Raw genomic sequence first — 15,820 nt, forward strand, 5'->3', positions numbered from 1 at the left:
TTTCTTTTTACTCTTTTTTCTCTAAACTTCTCTTCTCACTTCATTTTATTCATTTGATCTTCAATCACTGACGCCATTTCTTCCAGTTGACCGAGTCGGTTACTGAAGCTTGCGCATTTGTCATGTAGTTCTTATGTCATGGTTTTCAGCTCTCTCAGGTCATTTAAGGACTTCTTTACATTGGTTATTCTAGTTAGCCATTCAGGAAATCTTTTTCCAAGGTTTTTAGCTTCTTTGCTATGGGTTCGAACTGCCTCCTTTAGCTCGGAGAAGTTTGATCGTCTGAAGCCTTCTTCTCTCAACTCGTCAAAGTCATTCTCTGTTCAGCTTTGTTCCATTGCTGGAGAGGAGCTGCATTCCTTTGGAGGGGGAGTGTTGCTCAGATTTTTAGAATTTTCAGTTTTTCTGCACTTCTTTTTCCCCATCTTTGTGGTTTTATCTACCTTTGGTCTTTGATGATGTTGATGTACAGATGGGGTTTTGGTGTGGATGTCCTTTCTGTTTGTTTGTTAGCTTTCTTTCTAATAGTCATGACCCTCAGCTACAGGTCTGTTGGAGTTTGCTCAAGGTCCACTCCAGACCCTGTTTGCCTAGGTGGCAGCAGTGGAGGCTGCAGAAGAGTGAATATTGCTGAACAGCAAATGTTTCTGCCTGATTATTCCTCTGGAAGCTTCGTCTCAGAGGGGTACCCGGTTGTGTGAGATGTGAGGTGTCAATCTTACCCTAGTGGGGGTGTCTCCCAGTTAGGCTACTCCAGGGTCAGGGACCCACTTGAGCAGGCAGTCTGTCTGTTCTCAGATCTCAAACACCATGCTGGGAGAACCACTACTCTCTTCAAAGCTGTCAGACAGGGACATTTAAATCTGCAGAGGTTTCTGCTGCCTTTTGTTTGGCTATGCCCTCTCCCCAGAGGTGGAGTCTACAGAGACAGGCAGGCCTCTTTGAGCTGTGGTGGGCTCCACCCTGTTTGAGCTTCCCCACCACTTTGTTTACCTACTCAAGCCTCAGCAATGGCAAGCGCCCCTCCTCCAGCCTTGCAGCCTCCTTGCAGTTAGATCTTGGACTACTGTGCTAGCAATGAGGGAGGCTCTGTGGGCATGGGACTCTCCAAGCCAGATGCGGGATATAATCTCCTGGTGTAACATTTGCTGAGACCCTTGATAAAGGACAGTGTTAGCGTGGGAGTAACCCAATTTTCCAGGTGCTGCGTATCACGGTTTCCCTTGGCTAGGAAAGGGAATTCCCTTCCCCCTTGCACTTCCTGGGTGAGGTGATGCCTCGCCCTGCTTCGGTTGTTGCTCTGTGTGCTGCATTCACTGTCCTGCCCCCACTGTCCAACAAGCCCCAGTGAGATGAACCCGGTACCTCAGTTGGAAATGCAGAAATCACCCGTCTCCTGTGTTGCTCACGCTGGGAGCTGGAGGCTGGATCTGTTCCTATTCGGCCATCTTGGAACTGCCTCTCATCGCTCCTTTAATGAACAAAAGGTTTTAGCTTAGATATCTTCCTGTTTGTCAAGTTTTTCTGATTTTGACTTTTCAAAATATGCTGTCATATACAAGAAACCCTTGGATATAAAATTCCATGAATATTTCTCTTTTCTTGCAGTCATCACTTCGGTGGATGTCATCAGTTAATCTCTGGGTTATAGCATGTTTTCTTGAAAGTGTTCTGCAGTCTATTTTGGGCATTGAGAATTTCATCAAACTTAAGTGAATATTTCTACAAATTGAACGCATAGTCCCTTTTGATGCTTTAGTATTTGCATATATTGCTTCCACAAGACCATTTCATGCAAAGACTTGTCTTGTCCCCACAGCCAGATCATTGCAACATGATATAGAATCAATTGGTCAAAAATGGGAAGGTTATCTCTGGAATGTCTATTTGACTCCATTGATCTCTCCATTTTAATTAAGACACAATATGCTGTGTTAATTACATAACATCGCTGCACATTCTCAAATCAGAAAGTGTAGTTCCAACTTCTTGTCGTTCAATCGTGGAAAGAATGATCTTATCTCCCAGATGCACATGCTTGGAAGTACTTCTCAACACACACACACACTCTCACATCCAGACACAAAGATACAAATACACACACAGACACAAACTGTTTAATACGTACACAATTGTTAACTGGCATTGTTTTACATGAAATAAGGCAAATGTGTAGCCACTGTCCTAACTCAGTTCCACTCCTATCATATTTGCCCATAACACTGATTAGTAAATCTGATTCAACTGTTCTATAATCACAATTTAAGCTGTGTCCATTAAATTCCCTGAGGAATGCAAAAGGATACAACCTAAGACACAAAACTTAATTGACTGCTGATATTTCATTGTTAAATTGGGTAATTGATGGGTAAATGTAGTGGAACCAGTGGGTGGGCATTAGTTATATAAGGGGTGAAGCAGCAAGATACTTCATTATTAAAAGGTGTTTGAAAGAAATTGAAACACAGGAGTGTGTGTATTCAGCTGAAATGATATTAGAAAACCCGGAAATAAATCTCACTTGGGGTGTTAAAAAATTGCATTAGGGGAGATTCTGGGTCAATCGTCCAACTGTGTAAACTGGATCTTGGAAGCAGGATCCCTTTCCTGCAATGAGACTTGTTTATTGGTGGTGGTGTTTCAGTGGAAACGATTTTAGAGAATGGCCCCTTCCTTTTGTGTATCTGCTGATTAGATTTCATGGCTGATTAGATTTCATGGGAAATCTGGGGTTTTAAACTCTATTTAAATGTTAACATAATTCATTCAAATGACAAAAAATCAACAGGTTCTTTGATGTGGAATCATCACAGATCCCTTTCTTCTTAGGTACAGTTATTAAAGTTGACCTACCAGAGTGAAACAATTATGGAGAATGGCCCCTTCCTTTAGTGTATTTGCTGATTAGATTTAATGGTACATTTATCATTAGGTATAGTGATCAAAGTTGACCTACGCAAGAGTAGAGATGTCCAGGACAGAACTCAGGACTCTGTAGAATCACAGAATCTTGGATGCAACACTGTTCAAGCACATAAATATGCTCATTCAGAGTGTTTCGGTGTGACATGTGTGTGAATTGCAGTGTAATGAGCATGACACGCAGACAGGTTATCAAGTGGACTCACCTCAAAATCAGTTATGGGCATTACAGAACACTGATGCCAAGTTCCCGGATCCAGAGGAAAGAAACTCCAGCATCCTGTGTAAAGCCACGGCATCTGGATTTCTCATGCTTCTGGGGATCATGCTCCTGAAAATAGTGGCTCCTTCCTCCTTGTGGAGCATCTTTCTCAGCAGCGCTCATTTCTTCTTCCAGGACTCTGTCCAACAGAAAGGGGAAGCCTTCTGATAGAGCACACCTGACCCATGAAAAGAAAAGGGAAAGAAAGGAGGCCAAAGGTCACACTCTCCTCATTCCACCATCCTCCCTAAAATCCTGATTTCATGGGCCCTGAGACCGGGGATGCTTCTGTACACCTCGAGGCCTTGCCACCTGGCCTAAATTCTATTCTCTTTCTCATTATCTGAAAAATTTTAAGAAAATCCCTAGAGCCAGGATCTTTATTCCTAGTAAGCCAAAAGTCCCAAAGAAACACCCAAATTCTGTCCCTCTTAGTTTGGGAAACAAGTCTACCTTCATCAGCATGACATTTTCCACCAAATGTGGTAACTGCAAGTCCACCACACAATGCTTAACTGGAATTGGAAGCAACATCTCAGACGATGAAAAATACATGCAACAATCCCTAAGACAAATGGTTTATTTTTCTCTTTCTTACTAAAACAACCGCCAGTTTTAACAATGGTATGCAAATCTCTTTTAGACGCCCTGCTTTTAAATCTCTATGTTTCCTCCTGAGACATGGACTCACTCCCATCACCCAGGCATTTACAGTGTTTAATTCTGGTTATATGCTATTCTCAAATTTACAACTATTTATTTCATCTCTCTCAAATGTTGATCCATTATCACATACGTATTAAAATATTATCTCCCATGCTGTGTGATATGTTGTTTTTATATTCATCCTTTCTTAAATGAACCAAAGGTTTTAGTTGGATTAAATTGTGATTAGTCAAGTTTTCTGATATCATGATTTCTTAAATTGCGGTCATAGGACCTCAATCACTGGAAATAGAATGTCATGAGTATTTCTCTTTACTTGCAATCATAAATACGGGGAATGTCATCAATTGGTATGTCGGTGATTGCATGATTTCCTGAAAGTCTTTCACAGTCTAATTTGGGCACTGAGTATTTCGTCTAAGTTCAGTGCATGTTTCCAACACTTGATGCTTTATGATTTCGGTATATAGCTTCCACAAGAGCATTTCCTGCAAAGACATGTCTTGGTCCCCACTGGTAAGTCATTTCACTCGAACACAGAATCAATAGGCTGAACATGGAAAGGTTATCGCTAGAATACTTATTAGACTGCACGGATTTCTTCTTTGATATTAAGGAAACAAATACACTATGTTATTAACTGTACTTCATTGATGATTCTCAAGTCAGAAAGTACAGGTCTGACTTCCTGTCCTTCAGTGCCTGAAAGGATGATCGTAACTGCCAAAAGCACATAGTTAGAAGCACATCGCAGCTCAAACACACACACACCCAGACATATAAACAAAAACAAAGAAACACTCACATGGGCATGATTCCGCATGCCCACAAGTTCACGCAAGCAAACACATACACACAAACACACACATTGTTTTGTAAGGACAGAATTGTTCCCTACCACTGTTTTAAGTAAACTAACGCATTCCCCAGGAGTTTTAAGTGAACTCCCTGGGGAATACAAGGGGACATACCCTATGACTCATTCTTTAACTGAGCGCTGATATTGGATTGGTGCACCGCGTACCTGATGGGTGGGTGGGGTGTTCGCGGTAGGCGGGGGTGAGTTATATAAGGGCTGATGCAGCCAGATGGCGCGTCATTTGAAGACTCTCTCGGAAGAGATAGCGTCTTTCTGCAACGTGTGGTCCCAGCAGAAAAAGCTTGTGATCCTTGCTCCTGGCGACATGGAGGCCGATTCACTCCACTTGGGAGGTTAGTGGCAGTTCAACCACTTTTCAAAACTCATATCTTCTCGGCCAGATGCAGCTTTTGCTGAAATTCAGCGGACTTCTCTACCTGAGAAGCCACCACTGTCATCTGAGACCCAAGTCAACCTCTGTGATGATTTGGCTCCCGTGGCAAGACAGCCTGCCCCCAGAAAGAAGCTTCCTCTCAGTAGCAGGAGACCTGCTGCGGTGGAGGCTGGGCTCCAGAATATGGGAAATACTTGCTACTTGAATGCTTCCCTGCAGTGCCTGACATACACACCGCCCCTTGCCAACTACATGCTGTCCCAGGAGCACTTTCAACTTTGTCAGCGTCACAAGTGCTGCATGCTGTGTACGATGGAAGCTCACATTACATGGGCCCTCCACTGTCCTGGCCACGTCACCCAGCCCTCACAGGCATTGACTGCTGGCTTCCATCGAGGCAAGCAGGAAGATGCCCATGAGTTTCTGATGTTCATTGTGGATGCCATGAAAAAGGCATGCCTTCCCGGGCACAAGCAGGTAGATCATGACTCTGAGGACACCACCCTCATCCACCAGATATTTGGAGGCTGCTGGAGATCTCAAATCAAGTGTCTCCACTGCCAGGGCGTTTCGGACACCTTTGACCCTTACCTGGACATCGTCCTGGATATCCAGGCAGCTCAGAGTGTGAAGCAAGCTTTGGAACAGGTGGTGAAGCCCGAAGAACTCAATGGAGAGAATGCCTATCATTGTGGTCTTTGTCTCCAGAAGGCGCCTGCCTCCAAGACGTTCACTCTACACACTTCTGCCAAGGTCCTCATCCTTGTATTGAAGAGATTCTCCGATGTCACAGGCAACAAACTTGCCAAGAATGTGCAATACCCTGAGTGCCTTGACATGCAGCCATACATGTCTCAGCAAAACACGGGACCTCTAGTCTATGTCCTCTATGCTGTGCTGGTCCACGCTGGGTGGAGTTGTCACAACGGACATTACCTCTCTTATGTCAAAGCTCCAGGAGGCCAGTGGTATAAAATGGATGACGCCGAGGTCACTGCCTGTAGCATCGCTTCTGTCCTGAGTCAACAGGCCTATGTCCTCTTTTACATCCAGAAGAGTGAACTGGAAAGATGCAGTGAGAGTGTGTCAATAGGCAGGGAACCAGGAGCCCTTGGCGCTGAACACAAAGACAGGCGAGCAACGCAAGGAGAGCTCCAGAGAGAACCCTGCCTCCAGGTACCTGACTTGGAGGAGCACTTGGTGGAAAGAGACACTCAGGAAAGCACCTTAGACCATTGGAAGTTCCTCCAAGAGCAAAACAAAACCAAGCCTGACTTCAACGTCAGAAAAGTCGAATGTACCCTGCCTCCCAACGTGCTTGTGATTCATCCATCAAAATACAAGGGTGGGATGAACAACCGTCATCCTGAACAGCAAAGCTCCCTGCTGAACCTCTCTTCAAGGAACCTGACACCTTAGGAGTCCATGAACACTGACACACTTATTTCTCTGCAAGGGAGGACCAGGAGATCCAAAGGGAGGAACAAACACAGCAAGAGGGCTCTGTTTGTGTGCCAGTGATCTCAGGAAAAGTCTCCACCCAAACGCAGGAGTGCATGTGCACACACACTGACACACACACACATACACGTACACACACACACACCCACGAGGGGGTTCACGCACGCACACACACACACCATCACATCACATACACAGTCAATCCGACATAAAGTAATGAGGAGCCCAGGTTTCTGTCTACACAAGAGGGACAACTGGATAGTGATGGCTGCGTTTCAGGATGAGCCCAGACATGGCAAACATCGAGTTTTGCAGTCGTGAGTCTTCTGAACCTGTGGAGGCAGTGTCTGTGTGTTTGTGTTCATGGTAGATGACATTCAGTGTGAATTTCTGAATATGACATATTGCGGTGTAGGATTGCGCATGAGGTTATTGCAGGGGACAGGGTTGACTATTTTCTCTTGGGGTGTGTTTCATTCGTCAGTTGTTGGTGAGCACCAGAAGTTGAAATGTTGCGAACGTGGGACTTCTGTGGATCCTTCTCCCTACCTTGAGTAGTGGAAACTGGGACGCATTTGAAGAGAGGAAGGGTGTTCTTTTGAACCTGCCTCGCCGTTTTTACATTGCTTGTTGAATGGACCTCAGGCACCCTAGGACTTGTGCCCTTGGTGGAACCCACAGAATGCTGGAGACAGACAGACAGACACACTTGCCTATTGAATGCTGTCCATTTCCAATGAATTGAAGCAGAAAATCATCCCACTGGTATGTGAGTCATTTGGAAGTAAGTCGTATTGATAATAAAGGAAATCAAACACAGGAGCGTGTGTGTATTCAACTAAAATAAAATCAGCAAGTACTGAAATAAATCTCATTTGGTGTGTATCAAAATGGCATTTGGGAGATTCCGGGTCAATCGTCCAGCTGCAAAAGGTGCATCTCTGAAGCACAGTCCCTAAGCTGCAATGAGACTTGTTCATCCGAGGTGGTGTTGCAGTGGAAATGATTGTGGGAAATGGCCCCTTCCTTTTGTGTATTCGCTGATTGGATTTCAGGCTCCGTTTCTCGTTCGGTACAGTGATCCAAGTTGACCAACCCGAGAGTAAAGATGTCGAGGGCATAACTCAGGGCTCCGTACAACCACAGAATCTTGGGTGCAACCCTGCTCAAGCACACAAATGTGCATATTAACAGTGTCTCTGTGTGACGTGTGTGCAAAGTACAGTGTGATGAGCATGACTGGCAGACAGTATGTTGCCATCGTATGTCCCCAACCACCGGAAATAGAATGTCATGAGTATTTGTCTCTTCTTGCAATCATAAATTCGGGGAATGTCATCAATCAGCCGGTCGGTGATTGCATGATTACCTGAAAGTCTTTCACCGTCTAAACTGTGCATTGAGTATTTCGTCTAACTTCAGTGCATGTTTCCAACACTCGATGCTTTATGATTTGAGTATCTAGCTCCCACCAGAGCCCTTCCTGCAAAGACTTATCTTGTTCCCCACTGGCAAGTCATTTCACTCGGATATAGAATCAAGAGCCTGAACATGGAAAAAATCAAGAGGCTGGAATGTCTATTGGATTCCCCGGATCCCTACACACACACACGCACACAGGTGTACAGTCATTTCTACATAACATAACGTGGTCCTCAGGTTTTTGTCTATGTAAAAGGGACAACTGGTTAGTGATGGCCGCATTTCAAGATGATCCCATATCTAATATGTTGTTGTGGAGTTGTGAGTATTCTGATCATGTGAAGGGACTGTCTCTGTGCATGTGTTTTCACAGTAGATGACATCCTGTGTGAATATCTGTAGACTACATTTTGAGGTGTAGGTTTTCCCCTCAGGTTACTGGATGAATTTGAATTTATTGTTCTGTCTTGGTTTGTTTTGATTAGTCAATTGGTAGGCGAGAGTAGGTGAAATTTTGCTAAAGTGGGATATAGGTGAATCATTCTCGTGAATGTGAATAATTGAGACTAGGATGCATTCGTAACATTTGAAGGGTGTTCTTACTTTTTATTCCAACTTTTTTGCATTTGTTTTCAACTGATCTCAGGTGCCCTGGGTAGAACCTAGGTAATTCTTGGAACAGACAAACAGATGCTGCTAATTTTATGGTGTGAGTTTAAGTTTAATTTAAAGGGAAAATTTTCTCACCAGTATGTAATTCATTTTCAAATAAGTTATACTTATCATCAATGGAATAATACACAACACACTGAAATGTGTGAGTATGAAACTACAGTCAAATTAGAAAGTTCTTAAATAAACTGCATTTCATGAGTAAGGGATGGAATTTTCAGAAATTCGAGATCAACCATCAAGCTGTGAAATCTGTGTCTTTGAAGCAGTATCCCTGTCCTGAGAGTTGTTTTTCTCTGGTGGTATTTCAGTGGAAACTACTTTGGGGAATAGCCCCTTCACTTTTTATATTTGCTTGTTACTTTTCATTGTAAATCTGCGTTTTTAAACTGTATTTAAATGTTAATAGAATCCATCCCAATAAAACATAACCAACAGATCTTCTCATTTTTAATCATCACAGATCAATCTCTTGTTAGTTATGGTGATCAGTTTACTTACCTGAGAGTAAATGACACCTGGGCAGAACACAGGGCTCCATAGAAGTACAGAATCTTGGGTCCAACCCTGTCCAAGCATCAAAATGTGTATATTAACAATGTGTCTGTGTGAATTGTGTGTCAAGTAAACTGAGTTTAGTAAAACTTCCAGTAGATTATTAATTTGGCTCACTTAGTAATCAGCGAATGAGCTTTACAGAGTATCAATGACCAGTGCCTACCCCTTAGAGATAAGAACTTCCAATGTCTTGTGTGAAACCATGGCATCTGGATTGCTCATGATTCTGAAGATAATTCTGTCCCCCATGGTTTCAGAATCACGGCAGGAGGTGGAAACAGATAACACATCAGTCCCTTGCTCTCTCTGCTCTCTTCACTCAGGAAAAGTCTCACTGGGACCAAGGAAAATCCTATGGTTTCCTAGGGAGAAGGATTTTTCTCAGGAGAGAAAATGGTGACTCCTTCCTCCCTGTTGAGCCTCTTCCTCAGGATTGCCCCTTTGTCTCTCCAGGACTCTGTTCATCAGACCTGAGATGCCCCCTGGTTGAGCACATCTGGCCTATGAACAAATAAGGGGAAGGAATGGTTCCAAAGACTGTACTATGCTCACTCCACCATCCCCTCTGAAACTATCCTGACTTCATGAGCCCTGGGTCAGAAGCTGTTTCTTTATATCTCTAGGCTTTGCCTCACAGCCTAAATCCTGCCCCATTTCCTACATCTTGTAAATTTTGACAAAACCTGTAGAGTCTAGATCTTTATTCCTGACAGGGCAAAGGGAGACACACCAGAATTCTGTCCCTCTGAGACTGCAGGACATCTCAGCTTCCATCAACATGAAATTTTGCATCAAATATAGTTACTGCAGGTCCACCTCACAATGAGTAATGGAAGTTGATACAACATCTCAGACCCTGTACAGTTTTTGATCAAGCTCATTTAGTTTGGCAATGCTTTTACTCTATAAATCAGTTGTGAAAACACTTAGGATTCATGTTATTTAGTCTTTTAATCAGTCTGTTCTTATTTTCAATGTATTTACTACACATTAGCTTAATATTTCTGATAAACTTTGTTGCAAAATTCTCAATATAATAGTGGCAAACCAAATCCAGCAATACATCAAAAAGCTTATCCACCAAGATCAAATCGGCCTCATCCCTTGGGTGCAAGGCTGGTTCAACATATGCAAATCAATAAATGTAATTCACCACATAAACAGAACTAAAGGCAAAAACCCCATGATTATTTCAGTTGACTCAGAAAAGGTCTTTGATAAAATTCAACATTCCTTTATGCTAAAAACTCTCATGAAACTAGGTATTGATGGAGCATGCCTCAAAATAATAAGCGCCATTTATGACAAACCCACAGTCATTATCATATTGAACAGGCAAAAGCTGGAAGTATTCCATTTGAAATTTGGCACAAGGCAAGGATGCCCTCTCACCACTCCTATTCAATATAGTGTTGGAAGTTCTGGCCAAGGCAATCAGGCAAGAGAAAGAATAAAGCATATTCAAACAGGAAGAGAGGAAGTTGGACTTTCTTTTCTTGCAGATGGCATGATCCTATATCTATAAAATCTCATCACCTCAGCCCAAAAGATTCTTAAGCTACAGGCAACTTCAGCAAAGTCTCAAGATACAAAATCAGTACGCAAAAATCTCAAGCATTCTTATACACCAACAATAGACAAGAAGAGAGCCAAATCACAAATGAATTCACATTTACAATTGCTACAAAGAGTATAAAATACCTACCTAGGAATACAGCTAACAAGGCAAGTGAAGGACCTCTTCAAGGAGAACTACAAACCACTACTCAAGGAAATAAGAGAGGACACAAACAGATGGAAAAACATTCCATGCTCATGGTTAAGAAGAATCAATATCATGAAAATGGCCATACTTCCCAAAGTAATTCGTAGATTCAGTGCTATTCCCATAAACTACCATGGACATTCTTTACAAAATTAGAAAAACTACTTCAGAATTCATATGAAACGAAAAAAGAGCCCATATACCCAGGACAATCCTAAGTAAAACTAACAAAGCTGGAGGCATCCTGCTACCTGACTTCAAACCATATTACAAGGCTACAGTAACCCAAACAGCATGGTAGTGGTACAAAACAGACACATAGACCAATGGAATGGAATAGAGATATCAGAAATAAGACTGCACATCTACAACCATTTTATTTTGGATGAAAACAAACAATGGGGAAAGGATTCCCTATTTAATAATAAATGGTGCTGGAAAAACTATCTAGACATATGCAGAAAACTAAAACTGGACCCTTCCTTATACCTTATACAAAAATGAACTGAAAATGGATTAAAGATTTAAATGTAAAACCCAAAACTATAAAAATCCAACCCCATATAAAAGTGGGCAAAAACTGGGTGCAGTAGCTCATGCCTGTAATCCCAGAAGTTTGGGAAGGTGAGGTGGGCAGATAACTTGAGGCCAGGAGTTCAAGATCAGCCTGGTCAACCTGGTGAAACTCAGTCTCTACTCAAAATACAATAAATTAGCCAGATGTGGTGGCAGGTGCCTGTAATCCCAACTACTCAGGAGGCTGAGACAGAAGAACCACCTGAATCTGGGAGGTAGAGGTTGCAGTGACCCGAGATTGTGCCACTGAACTCCACCCTGGGTGACACAGCAAGACTCTGTCTTAAAAAGCGAAAATAAAAATATTTTTAAAAGTGGGCAAAGGATATGAACAGACACTTATGCAGCCAACAAACATATGGAAAAAAAAGCCCAACGTTACTGATCATTAGAGAAATACAAATCAAAACCACAGTGAGATGCCATCTCATGCCAGTCAGAATGGCGATTATTAAAAAGTCAAGAAACAACAGATGCTGGTGAGACTGTGGGGAAACAGGAACACTTTTACACTGTTGGAGCGAATATAAATTCAAACGCTGTGGAAGACAGTGTGGTGATTTTTCAAAGACCTAGAATCAGAAATACCATTTGACCCAGCAATGCCATTACTGGGTATATACCCAGAGGAATATAAATTCTTGTATTATAAAGATACTTGCATGCGTATGTACATTGCCACACTATTCACAATAGCAAAGACATGGAATCAACCCAAATGCCCATCAGTGACAGACTGGATACAGAAAATGTGATACATATACACCATGGAATACTATGCAGCCATAAAAAGGAATGAGATCATGTCCTTTGCAAGGACATGGATGAAGCTGGGAGCCATTATTCTCAGCAAACTAATGCAGGAACAGAAAACCAAATACACATGTTCTCACTTACAAGTGGCAGATGAACAATGAGAAAACATAGACACAGGGAGGGGAACAACATACACTGGAACCTGTCTGGGGGTGCGGAGGGAGTGCGTCAGAATAAATAGCTAATCCATGTGGAGCTGAATACCTAGGTTACGGGTTGATAGGTACAGCGAACCACCATGGCACACACTTACCTATGTAAAAAACCTGCACGTCCTGCACATGTATCCTGGAACTTAAAATGAAATAAAATAAAATTTTTAAAAATTTTATTTTTTCTAAGTCGTGTTTGCAATTTTCAATGTGAACTTTCTAGTAGACATTTATCATATATAGAATTATATAGTTGATTTTTTGAACAACTATGGGTCTGCCATTCTTTAAAATGCAAATTCTTTATGAGTGTGTGTATATATACACATATGTGTGTATATATATTTGTGTGTGTATATATATGTGTACGTGTGTGTGTGTGCAGATAGATAGATAGATAGATAGATAGATAGATAGATAGATAGATAGATAATGCTCCTGGTCTTCTGTTTGAGTAGGCTGAGAAGGAGGACGGGGAGGAGTGATTGTTCTTGCAGTCTCAGAGGTAGCTAGGTGGAAGAGAATCTGTACAAATGAACACATGAAGTTCTCATTTGTAAGTGTGATTTAAATAATTGTACACCTGGACATAGAAGTGGAATGATAGACACTAGAGATCTGGAAGGGTGAGAGGGTGGGAGGGGCAAATAATAAACAATGGTTCAGATATCTGGATTCCTTGATCCCAAATGGTGTACAATTATTTCTCTTTAATTTGTGTCCATTTACCAGCAAGTTTGAGAGGAGTGAGCCAAGCTCAGAAAGGCATTCAGCTCTAAAATCAGATGTGCATGGCAATGGGCAGAAGTACCCTCTCCCTTTCTCAGAACAAATCCAAGCTTCCTTTATACTCCTTACGTACAGGAAAGTTATGTTCCAAAATGTATTTCTGCTGGAGGCAAAACATTTTATATTTTATGAAAAAAAAAACTTGTAACTTGGTAAAACTTAGAAATTAATATTGGAAAAACAGTAGGGCACTCTCTTTGGGACTTAATCTTTGAGACACTTCAGCAGCATATACAGCTTGTAATTCGTCCTGAGAAAATCCAGATAGTATAAACTTCAGAATGTTCATGAGGAACGGAAAAGTACACATTTACTCACATATTTTACATTAAAGTTTATCAAGGGTATAAATTCAAAAATCTGTTTTACTATGAACGTTCATATGAAAGTACAGACATTCACCTAAATTTTCCTGAAATTATTTAAAAATTAATTTGTCATTGGTAACAGAAACTTCCAAACATCTCCTTTTTACAAGTTTCATTATCCATATTTTCTCTAAAATATTCAGAAGTAGAAAAAAATATATAGATTAAAATAGCTCATATTTTTCAAATTTAAAATAATTGTTCAGTAACTGGGAAGAAAGGTTTACACAAATTGGAAATTCTGTATGTATATAGAAATTAATAAGATGAGAAAATTATGGCAAATAATAGGGGGCTTTAATAAGTTCATGCAAAATAACAATTATGAAAAAACTATGCATGAACTTTCAGCTTTTGCATCAAAACACACATATGCTAGTTTATTTTAACTTTTTTTAATTTTTGAGACAGGGTTTCACTCCTCTCACCGAGCTTGCAGTGCAGTGGAGCAATCTTGGCTCAAAGTAACCTCTGCTTCCCAAGTTGAAGCGATTCTCCTGCCTCAGCCTTCCAAATAGTTGGGACCTTGTCTGGTTAATTTTTGTATTTTTTGTAGAGGCTAATTTTTGTATTTTCTGTCGAGGCAGGGTTTTGCCATGTTGGCCAACCTCCCAAAGTGCAGGGATTACAGGCATGAGCCACCATGCCCGGACCTGTTTTAACATATGTGAACAGGATTTAAAACATCAGTCTGAAAGAGCCACATGAATTCTGCCGAACTTGAATTCTGCCAAACCTGAAATAAGAACAAACATCAAATTTATGGGGAAGCTACAAAAAACGGTGAAATAAATTATTCTTTATGAAAAGTCTATGGGAAAAATGACCTGAAGGATCAGTCGTATACAAACGGATACCTGATTCTAAGAAGAGGTAAGACAATGTTGAAGATGAAGCCCACAGAGGAGGGGCACCCATTCCAATTTTTGAGAGAAAAAAAAAATTGTTTCTATGCCCTAATTGAGGAGAACTGACAATTAACGAGAGATATTATAGCCAACACCACAGACATCTCAATTGGTTCAGCTTACACAACACTGACTATAACGTGAAAGTTGAGAAACTTTACATTTGATGAGTCCCGAATACCCTTGTGCCTAGATCAGCTATGGACAAAAGCAGAGCTATTAGTGACTATTTTGAACAAGCAGAATCAAGATCCTGAAGCATTATTTTGAAAAATTATAACAGGGAGTGAAATTGACTTTATCAATAGGATCCTGAAGGCAAAGCACAATTAAAACAATGGCTACCAAGAGGTAGAAGTGCTCCAGTCAAAGCAAAAGCAAACTTCTCAAAAGCAAAAGCCATAGAGGTTTTGGGGATGCTCAAGGCATTTTGCTTGTTGACGTTCTGTAGGATCAAAGCACCATAATATTTGCTTAGTAGGAGAGTTCTTAGAGAAAATTAGCAAATACTTTTGCAGAAAAGTGCCCTGTAAAGCTTCACTAGAGAGTCCCTCTGCACCACAACAACACTTCTGTTCCTTCCTCTCGACAAACACCAGTAATTTTGAAAGAGTTTTCATGGGAAATTATTAGGCATCAACATTACAGTCCTGATTTGGTTTCTTCTGACCTTATTTTTCCTAATCTTGAAATAACTGTAAAGGGCACCCATTTTTCTTTAGTTAATAGTAGAAGACTGCATTGACATGGTTAAATTCCCATGACCCTCAGTTCTTTACCAATGGACTGAATGGTTGGGATCATCCCTTAATGCAGTGTCTTGACCTCAGTAGAGATTATATTGAGAAATAAAGTTGATATTTATATTTTTATTTTTAATTCCATTTTCACTGACATTTTTAAATCCCTTCACAATTCGCATTTGTCTCAAAGGTATTTAAATTTAGAAATCATATCAAGTGAGGTTGGTGCCACAATGGCCGAATAGGAACAGCTCCAGCCACCAGCTGCCAGCGTGAACAACACAGAAGATGGGTGATTTCTGCATTTCCAATTGAGGTACCGGGTTCATCTCACTGGGGCATGTTGGACAGTTGGTGCAGGACAGTGGGCACAGCCCAACGAGTGAGAGCCGAAGCAGGGCAAGGCATCACGTCACCTAAGAAGTGCAAGGGGGAAGGGAATTCCTTTTCCTAGTGAAGGGAAACTGTGACACAGAACACTGGAAAA

The 15,820-nt window shown here is 41.4% G+C and overlaps 1 long non-coding RNA gene and 1 pseudogene across 1 annotated transcript in view; one reads left to right on the top strand and one right to left on the bottom strand.

The window, feature by feature from the left end:
• Positions 1–15,820, bottom strand: part of LOC144334845 (uncharacterized) — a 29,047-nt gene continuing 13,227 nt past the window's right edge. The window contains exons 3-4 of the long non-coding RNA XR_013405084.1: positions 9,160–9,225; positions 1–3,362 (exon numbers count right to left, since the gene is read on the bottom strand). This is a non-coding gene — a long non-coding RNA (uncharacterized LOC144334845). The remainder of the gene's footprint in view (positions 3,363–9,159; positions 9,226–15,820) is intronic.
• LOC144334699 (ubiquitin carboxyl-terminal hydrolase 17-like) lies at positions 5,035–6,624 on the top strand (annotated as a pseudogene).

This window comes from Macaca mulatta, chromosome 15 (genome assembly GCF_049350105.2).
Source record: "Macaca mulatta isolate MMU2019108-1 chromosome 15, T2T-MMU8v2.0, whole genome shotgun sequence".
Lineage (NCBI taxonomy): Eukaryota > Metazoa > Chordata > Mammalia > Primates > Cercopithecidae > Macaca > Macaca mulatta.